We start from the raw sequence: 10,797 nt of genomic DNA, 5'->3' as shown, positions 1-10,797 counted from the left end.
TCTTGGATTGCTTCGCCGCCCTGGGAGTCGCTACGGATTACGACCAGATTGGGCCTAAACCCGATCTGAGAGAGATTAACTCTCCCCAAGTCACCCATCACGTTGCCGTGATAGAGGGACAGTGCGGCGACCCCTCATCTATCTTAAGGACTCGTTACGTCCGGATTCCCGATCCATCCAAGCCGGATACCCGCGGAGGGAAGGATATCACTCAAGACCTGAACCTAGAGTCAGGCGATGGACTAGATTCATTGAACGACATCCAGGAATCCAAATTTTTGAGTTCAGAAATTCCTCGGCCTCTGAGCCTCATATGGGGTGAGGCTTCGGATTTAATTCCACCCACCCACCCGAACATTAGCGATCTATCCCAAATTAGGCAAGAACCCGAAGAAACAGTACATCATTACTGGGCCAGATTCCTCCTGGTTATGAACAGGATAAAGGACTGCCGCGAGGAAGCCACGATTTCATTCTTCTACAATAATTGCACGGACAAGGGAATCCTCAACGCCATAAGTCGTCGTGATATTACACGCTTCGCTGACTTGGCGTCCATAGTACGAAAGTACCATGCGATGGAAAGCGCCCGGAAAACAGAAATAAAATTTTGGGACAATCCGGCCCTGAATGCAAACCCAGTCCGAAATAAAAGGGTGCATCATCGCCAGACACCCGGGTCAAACGCCAAAAGGCAAAAAGCCTCTACAGGGCATGGAACCGTATTGGAAGGATGGCTTAATGGACCCTGTAAAATTCATAGTACAGAGGACGCCACACCAACTCACAGCCTTAGAGCATGTTGGATACTCCGGCAGGTGGCCAAAATTGGCGAAAATCTCCTAATTCCGGAGGCCACAGAAAGCCACCCCGGAGACACCAATACGGTATTAACAGTCTTCGAGACCTTCGCATCACATAATATGCGAAAAAGGACACTCCGCAGCCTTGCCGAAGTCTACCAAGTAGCAACAATAAACCCATGGAGCGACACGGCTATTACCTTTAACGCCAGTGATGAACCTAAATTACGAACAGCCCGAGCACCAGCCGCATTGGTCCTCAGTCCAATAGTGGACGGCTTTCGTCTTACCAAGGTACTCATGGACGGCGGCAGCGGATTGAACCTCATTTATGAGGAAACTCTTCAAAAAATGGAAATAGACTGGAACCGCATTGTGCGAAGCAGCACAACCTTTAGAGGAATAATCCCCAGTCGGGAAGCGCGTTGTACAGGAAAAATCACACTAGATGTGGTGTTCGGCACGCCGGATAATTACAGGTCCGAAGAGGTCACGTTCCATGTGGCCCCGTTCAGCAGCGGTTATCACGCTCTGCTAGGGCGGGAAGCGTTTACAATCTTCCAAGCAATACCCTATTACGGGTACATGAAGCTCAAGATGCCTGGGCCCAACGGGATCATCACTCTCGCTAGTGATCCAGACATAGCACTCCGCACCGAAAACAAGACAGCAGCACTGGCCCTTGAGGCACTATCCGAAGCCCTAGCGGCTGAGGAACTGACTGCGCTGCGCTCTACGGTGAATAGGGACGACGTGATACTCGACAAAAGATCCAAGTCCACCTTCTTTAAACCAGCGGATGAAATAGTCAAATTCCAAGTCCATCCAACGGACCCCAATAAAACAGCTTCCATCGGGGCACAATTAAACCCAGACGTAGACGCCACACTGCGAGAGTTCCTACACGAGAACTGGGACATTTTCGCCTGGCACCCTTCAGACATGCCAGGAATCCCACGCAGGCTGGCCGAGCACAGCTTAAATATCCAAAACAGGATTCAAACCTGTCAAACAGGCTGTTCGGCATTTTTTTGAACCTAAGAGACAGGCCATGGGAGGAGCTAGCAAAGCTATTGGAGGCCGGATTCATCAGAGATATAAAACATTCGGACTGGCTAGCAAACCTGGTGATGGTACCAAAGAAGGACAAATCCTAGCGCCTGTGCATTGATTTTAAAGACCTTAACAAGGCTTGCCCAAAGGATCCCTTCCCCTCCCCTGCATCGATCAAATTATCGATGCTACCGCAGGACACGATTCGTTGTGTTTCCTGGATGCATATTCCGGCTACCATCATGTAACGCCCCGAGACCGATGTGCCAGGTGTCATTCAGTTATTCGCTGTTGTTGCCTTGTCTTTGCTTGCGTGTCATGCATTGCATATCATGTCATCATGTGCATTTCATTTACATACGTGTTCGTCTCATGCATCCGAGCATTTTCCCCGTTGTACGTTTTGCATTCCGGCGCTTCGTTCTCCTTCGGTGGTCATTTCTACCTTTCTTTTGTGTGTGGGGATTAAACATTTCCGGATTGGACCGAGACTTGCCAAGCGGCCTTGGTTTACTACCGGTAGACCGCCTGTCAAGTTTCGTACCATTTGGACTTCGTTTGATAATCCAACGGTTAACCGAGGGACCCAGAAGGCCTCGTGTGTGTTGCAGCCCAACACCCTTCCAAAGTGGCCCAAAACCCACCTAAACTCTGCTCCATCATCTAGAGCGTTTGATCACGATCGCGTGGCCGAAAACCGCACCTCATTTGGACTCTCCTAGCTCCCTCTACCTATAAAAGAGCACCCCTCCCCGAAATTTCGGATCAATTCGCGGTCTAACCCTAACTTCGTCCTCCTCGCGCCACCGGACGCATCCACCCCGCGCCCGGACAATGTCCGCCGCCCGCTGCCACGTCCCTCTGACCAATGGGGGCGCGCCACGTCAGCTCCGCCGCCCCTCTCCTCCACACAGATGCCGCCACTTGTCACTGCCTCCCTCTCTCCCCACCGGCGCCGCCGTGGCCCGTGGGAGGCCCGCCCGAGCCGTCCTGGGCCCGAGCGCCTCGCACCCCGACCGAGTCTCCCGCCGCGCCTCTACTTCGTCCCCGCCGCCGCAGAACGCGCCAAACTTGGCTCCGGTCACCACCGACCGTCGCCGGAGTCCGCCCCCGTCGCCCCTTCGCTTCCCAGCCGCCGTCCAGGGGCGCCTCTGCCTCGATCCGCCCAAGGGAGGAGCCCAAGTGTGTCCGGTTCCAGATCCGGTGATGGCCGCCGCGGTTCCGGCCATCCCCGTCGCCGGAGCCGAGCTCCACCATCTCCGGAGCCCATCCCCGCGCCAGATCCGAGGAGCCGCCGCCTAGTTCTACCCATTCCCGTCCTCCTCCGACGTTTTCCCTCGCCTCCTCGTCGCCGGTACGCCGCTCGCCGGAGTCCTTCTCCACCGGCGACCCCTGCCCTGTCCCTGCTCGAGGAGGACGACGAGCGCCTTCGCCTCCTTCCGCGTGGGCCACCTCCTCCGCCCCAGGCCCAGTGCGCCGCCCCCGCCTTCGGCCCAGCTCCAGCCGGCCTCGTTTGGCCTGCCTCCTCCTCCTTCGTGGGCCGGCCCAGCTTCCCCGGCCCAGCGCAGCGTCGCGTCAGGCCCAACCAGCGCCCCCGCCTCGGCCTGCCTCCTCCTCCAACCTGGGCCGAAACCCACTGGGTGAGGCCACACACTCCCCAGCGCCTCCTGTTTTTTTTCCTGCCGTTGGGCTTGCCTAGATTCGGCCCGCATCGTTTTTTTCCAGTTCTGGGCAATTTTATCTAATTTCCAGGAGTTTGTCAGTTTTATAGATTAGCCCCCCTAGTTCATGTATTTAATAACTCACTAACCGTGCATCGGATTAAAATGTTTTATATATGAAACTTGCTCAGAATTTTGTGTAGGATAATAATATCCAACTTTCATCTATGTTAAAAATGTTTAAAATGCTGTTTGTTTAAATTTGCCCCTATGCCATGTTTAAATGATTTATTTCATAACTAATTAACCGTAACTCGGATTTTAATAAACTTTATATGTAAATGGGGTAGAATTTTGCCTAGTTTAACATGATGGCCTTACTTTGCATGTTTAACAACTCTAAAATAATGTTTAGGGCAGAACAGTACCAAACCTTAAATTATGCATATGAGGATTTTCCGGAATTGTTGTTCGTTGCTTCCGGCCTCATTTAAACTTGCCTAGTTAGGTAGTTTAATTATGCTTTCCCTCTTGCCATGCTAAGAACATTTAATATTGTTGGGTACATAAACGAGATCGAACTAAATAACTTATCGTGGTGTTTCGTCAATATGCAACTCCTTGCATATTGAGCTCCACTTAATTTGTAGTGTTGTTTGTTGCACTTTTCCCTCTTGCCATGCTTCATTAAACCGGACGTGCATCATATTTGATTGTGCATCTTGCCATGTTTATGTGGTGGTTGTTTACCATGATTGTTTGCTCTTTTCCGGTGTTGCTTCTTTGGGTTGGTTCCGATAACGTCGCGTTTGTGAGGATCTGTTCGTCTATGTCCGTTTATCTTCTTCATGGACTCGTTCTTCTTCCTTGCGGGATTTCAGGCAAGATGATCATACCCTCGAAATCACTACTATCTTTGCTATGCTAGTTTGCTCGCTCTTTTGCTATGCCAATGCTATGATGCCTACCATTTGCTTGTCAGCCTCCCAAATTGCCATGTCAAACCTCTAACCCACCATGTCCTAGCAAACCGTTGATTGGCTATGTTACCACTTTGCTCAGCCCCTCTTATAGCGTTGCTAGTTGCAGGTGAAGCTTGGAGGCCGTTCCTTGTTGGAACATTTATTTACTTGTTGGGATATCACAATATATCTTATTTAATTAATGCATCTATATACTTGGTAAAGGGTGGAAGGCTCGGCCTTATGCCTGGTGTTTTGTTCCACTCTTGCCGCCCTAGTTTCTGTCATATCGGTGTTATGTTCCCGGATTTTGCGTTCCTCACGCGGTTGGGTTATAATGGGAACCCCTTGACAGTTCGCTTTGAATAAAACTCCTCCAGCAAGGCCCAACCTTGGTTTTACCATTCGCACCCTAGCCTTTTCCCTTGGGAGTCACGCATCCCGAGGATCATCTTTATTTTAACCCCCCCGGGCTAGTGCTTATCTAAGCGTTGGTCCAAACTAGAGCCACTTGCGGCGCCACCTCGGGGAAACTTGAGGGCTGGTTTTAGCTGTACGTAGTGTTCATCTGGTGTTGCCCTGAGAAGGAGATATGTGCAGCTCCTATCAGGATGTCGGCGCATCGGGCGGTCTTGCTAGACTTGTTTTACCATTGTCGAGGATGTCTTGGAGTACCGGGATACCGAGTCTGATCGGAATGTCTCGGGAGGAGGTCTATTCCTTCGTTGACCGTGAGAGCTTGTCATGGGCTAAGTTGGGACACCCCTGCAGGGATTTGAACTTTCGAAAGCCGTGCTCGCGGTTATGGGCAGATGGGAATTTGTTAACGTCTGGTTGTAGAAAACCTGAACTTGACCTTACTAAAATGGATCAACCGCGTGTGTAACCATGATGGTATCTTTCCGGCGGAGTCCGGGAAGTGAACACGGTTGTTGGAGTTATGCTTGACGTAGGTTGTTATAGGATCACTTCTTGATCATACTTTTATCGACCGTGCTTTGCCTTCTCTTCTCGCTCTCATTTGCGTATGTTAGCCACCATATATGCTAGTCGCTTGCTGCAGCTCCACCTCATACCTTTTACCTTACCCATAAGCTTAAATAGTCTTGATCGCGAGGGTGCGAGATTGCTGAGTACCTGTGGCTCACAGATACTTCCAAAACTAGCTTGCAGGTGCCGATGAGTTCGTGCAGATGACGCAACCAAGCTCAGGAGGAGCTTGATGAAGATCTTGTCCTTTGTGTTGTTCCGTTCTAGTTGATCAGTAGTGGAGCCCAGTTGGGGTCGATCGGGGACCTTTGTCGCATTTGGGGTTCTTCTTTTATTTTGGTTCCGTAGTCGGACCATGAGTGTATTTGATTGATGTAATGTTTATTCATGTAATTGTGTGAAGTGGCAATTGTATGCCAACTATGTATCTCTTCCCCTTATTAAATTACATGGGTTGTGTGAAGATTACCTCACTTGCGACATATGCCTTCAATGCGATTATGCCTCTAAGTCGTGCCTCGACACGTGGGAGCTATAGTCGCATCGAGGGTGTTACAAGTTGGTATCAGAGCCTTCCCCGACCTTAGGAGCCCCCACTGTGTGATCGTTTTTAGCGGCTGAGTTGTGTCTAGAAAAATGTTTTGAGTCATTTAGGAATTATATATCGGAGAGTTTAGGAATTCTTTTTACTTCCCAGTCTCCTCATCGCTCTGGTAAGGCATCCCGACATAGAGTTTTGACTCTTCTCTTCTCAAATTTCACTAAATGTTTTTAGGATCACGCGGGTATCTTGGAATCGTTCTGATGGCTTATGATGAGAACATTGTCTTGGTGCCTCCTGTCAGGGGTTTTGTGGAAGTGTCCCGGGGAGTTGAGCTCTGAGGTGTTGTCGTCATAATTTTATCGTTGCAGTTCTGGAATACCTGAGTTTAGTACGCCGACATCGAAAATCTCTTTTATGCAGTTCGTTGGTGAGATAACCTCGACGCCACCCAGTACTGGGGCGGGAGTTCGATAGTATCGCCATAACTTGTATAACGGATGCTTTTCGAAGGTTGAGGTAGATGGTTTCCGAAGGTTTCTTGGTTATGTGTTGAAGGATGGATACAACTGGATGTAGGATTTGCTAGATTTGGGTGAGATATTATGCTTCCCCTGTATCCCCAACACCTGATTGCATAACCGGAAAATTTCGGGGGTTTCATAGGTGGGAATTCAAGTAGCTCTTAGGATATCCTTCCGACAGATGTATGATATGAAATTGGGGTTCGACGTCTAGTGGTCCGCCTATTCACGGTCGGTTTTACAGTGGTCTCATTGTGTCTTAAAGAGTCCTTGGCTATGCCGACTCGGGGACGCTTCGTATGTCATGTGCACTGCCTTGTACATGATGGTGCTGTACGATCGAGCCTATGTGGGCCCCACCACGAAAACTTCGGACGAAATCTCTATCATATGTTTGTTCTGGCTTATTCTGCAAGCCAACCCTTTGTTTTGTTTTGAGTTGTGGTATTCAAGTTGCTTTGATGTCAAATGTTGATTCCATACCTTCCCCAAATGGTGTTCTCATACTCCGATTTGTATACTAATCATTCTGGATAATCGAGATTGTCTTGCCAATCCTTTTCAACCGGTGTGTCTCTCTTCAAGTGGATCCGATCATTTCAACATCAGCAAGATCAATTATCATTTCTTCTCAACGGTGTTCGTTCGTTCTCAACGGTGTTTTCCCACCCTCCCACCCTTGGTTCTTCAATGACTTGGATTTCCTTATCGAGTATCCATCTTATTGATGCGAGGCCTCTTCATTCCTTTTTCGTTCAATGTTCTTATCCGGTGATTCTCATGAAGATTTTAACGGAGCCTCAAGGTCATCACCCTTAATTCTTTTCTTCTCCGGTGGATTCAATTCAAGCTTTCGGTGTTGATCATATTCTTTTCTGTATTTCAAATGCTTTTCTCGTGCCGGTGCACCTCATAATCATTCATTTCTCGCTATTCAATTGTTCCGGAGTGCTCAAGAAATCCCAAAGATTCGTGCTTACACTCTGCTTTCGTTCAAGCTCTTTCAAGGATGTTATCTCATTCAAGCCATTTAAATTCAACCGGTGCAATCTCTCTTTGAAATCGTTCTACGGTGTATCTTTTCAGTGGGCCCTAACCCACATGTCTTTTCCCAGGATCTTACCTGACTCTTCTTATTTTCCCGAAGTAACTCTCAAATTCCTTTTAAAGTTTGCCGTAAGAATGAATTTATCATCAGTCAAATGCCTTCTCCTAGATCTTTCACAATTCTTTTCATTGTTCGCTCTACCTCTTCGTTTGATTCTTCCGGAGTGTCTAAATAATTCATGGTGGTGTCTCTCATCGTCTTTCATAACACTTGAAGACCGAAGAAGAATTTTTCCTCCATATCTTGCTCCATTCTCTCCAAGATTCGTGGTTCGAGCTTGATACCATCCTCTCATAATTGTTTTGATTGTGAGAATTCCTTTCACCCATCCGGTGCAATTCATGAGTTTTTTTTCAGGTTGATTATCCGGAGTCCATCAATTCAGGTTTATTCATTCCAGCTTTCAGCTCTCGTTCTCCAAATCTTACGGGTGCATCATTCAATATTCTTTAATCAGCGCGTGATCTCTTCGTTTCAGTTGTATCTAAATTCGCTAAAGTACCTTCGTTCATTTGCTAATTCTTCCCGGTGTTTTCTTTATCTTTTCTTCAATCGTTTTCAATTCTTACGGGGGTTTGTTCAAGAGCTCTCGTCATTCGTTTTCTTATCATTTATTCGTTGTTTCAACCCTTCTGGTGGTTCATGCAATACTTTCTCAAGTTTGCTCCATACCTATCTTAACCCTTTCTACGAAAATAAGTAATATGTTGAATCCGTTGATTGTCATCAATTTAATTGGTGAAGGATACACATAACGTAATTCTTATTTTTGTTCATCCAAGTGATTAATTCCTTATTCCGGAGGCTCATCAAATTCTCGGTTCGAGATGCTTTATCTATTCTTTTCCTGGAGTTCCAAGTTTTCTCAATTATATCATCACGGAGATCCATCTAAAACATTACAAGGTTTCACCTTGTGTTTTCAACTTCTTTTCTTTTTCGTTATCTTTTGTTTACCGGAGTTCTTCATGAAGGTTCTACATGATGGTTCATCAAGGATTTAATTCTTTCTTGAAGTGTTCATCAAGATTCTGTTCTAAGAAGCTCAAGCTTTCTTCATATTGTAATCCAGAGTGCATTCTTTATTCCGTATCATTGGAGGTGGTATTATGTCATTCTTGATAATTGGAATTCATGTTTCATGATTCACATGTTGTCAAGAATGAGATAATTTTAAATCCATCAATCTCGCCATTGGAATTATCTTGGGTTATATTTCACCTAAAGTTTTCTCTAAGGAGTAATGCTATTAATTGTGACAATATAGGACCCAAGTTCTTCATTTATCCACCATCTCCGGAGCCCATCCCCGCGCCAGATCCGAGGAGCCGCCGCCTAGTTCTACCCATTCCTGTCCTCCTCCGACGTTTTCCCTCGCCTCCTCGTCGCTGGTACGCCGCTCGCCGGAGTCCTTCTCCACCGGCGACCCCTGCCCTGTCCCTGCTCGAGGAGGACGACGAGCGCCTCCGCCTCCTTCCGCGTGGGCCACCTCCTTCGCCCCAGGCCCAGCGCTCCGCCCCTGCCTTCGGCCCAGCTCCAGCCGGCCTCGTTCGGCCTGCCTCCTCCTCCTTCGTGGGTCGGTCCAGCTTCCCCGGCCCAGCGCAGCGTCGCGTCAGGCCCAGCCAACGCCCCCGCCTCGGCCTGCCTCCTCCTCCAACCTGGGCCGAAACCCACTGGGTGAGGCCACACACTCCCCAGCGCCTCCTGTTTTTTTTCCTGCCGTTGGGCTTGCCTAGATTCAGCCCGCATCGTTTTTTTCCAGTTCTGGGCGATTTTATCTAATTTCCAGGAGTTTGTCAGTTTTATAGATTAGTCCCCCTAGTTCATGTATTTAATAACTCACTAACCGTGCATCGGATTAAAATGTTTTATATATGAAACTTGCTCAGAATTTTGTGTAGGATAATAATATCCAACTTTCATCTATGTTAAAAATGTTTAAAATGCTGTTTGTTTAAATTTGCCCCTATGCCATGTTTAAATGATTTATTTCATAACTAATTAACCGTAACTCGGATTTTAATAAACTTTATATGTAAATGGGGTAGAATTTTGCCTAGTTTAACATGATGGCCTTACTTTGCATGTTTAACAACTCTAAAATAATGTTTAGGGCAGAACAGTACCAAACCTTAAATTATGCATATGAGGATTTTCCGGAATTGTTGTTCGTTGCTTCCGGCCTCATTTAAACTTGCCTAGTTAGGTAGTTTAATTATGCTTTCCCTCTTGCCATGCTAAGAACATTTAATATTGTTGGGTACATAAACGAGATCGAACTAAATAACTTATCGTGGTGTTTCGTCAATATGCAACTCCTTGCATATTGAGCTCCACTTAATTTGTAGTGTTGTTTGTTGCACTTTTCCCTCTTGCCATGCTTCATTAAACCGGACATGCATCATACTTGATTGTGCATCTTGCCATGTTTATGTGGTGGTTGTTTACCATGATTGTTTGCTCTTTTCCGGTGTTGCTTCTTTGGGTTGGTTCCGATAACGTCGCGTTTGTGAGGATCCGTTCGTCTACGTCCGTTTATCTTCTTCATGGACTCGTTCTTCTTCCTTGTGGGATTTCAGGCAAGATGATCATACCCTCGAAATCACTACTATCTTTGATATGCTAGTTTGCTCGCTCTTTTGCTATGCCAATGCTATGATGCCTACCATTTGCTTGTCAGCCTCCCAAATTGCCATGTCAAACCTCTAACCCACCATGTCCTAGCAAACCGTTGGTTGGCTATGTTACCGCTTTGCTCAGCCCCTCTTATAACGTTGCTAGTTGCAGGTGAAGATTGGAGGCCGTTCCTTGTTGGAACATTTATTTACTTGTTGGGATATCACAATATATCTTATTTAATTAATGCATCTATATACTTGGTAAAGGGTGGAAGGCTCGGCCTTATGCCTGGTGTTTTGTTCCACTCTTGCCGCCCTAGTTTCCGTCATATCGGTGTTATGTTCCCGGATTTTGCGTTCCTCACGCGGTTGGGTTATAATGGGAACCCCTTGACAGTTCGCTTTGAATAAAACTCCTCCAGCAAGGCCCAACCTTGGTTTTACCATTCGCCCCTAGCCTTTTTCCCTTGGGAGTCGCGCATCTCGAGGGTCATCTTTATTTTAACCCCCCCGGGCCAGTGCTTGTCTAAGCGTTGG

Source organism: Triticum aestivum, chromosome 5A (assembly GCF_018294505.1).
Source record: "Triticum aestivum cultivar Chinese Spring chromosome 5A, IWGSC CS RefSeq v2.1, whole genome shotgun sequence".
Classification (NCBI taxonomy): domain Eukaryota; kingdom Viridiplantae; phylum Streptophyta; class Magnoliopsida; order Poales; family Poaceae; genus Triticum; species Triticum aestivum.
Note: the sequence above shows the minus strand (reverse complement) of the source record.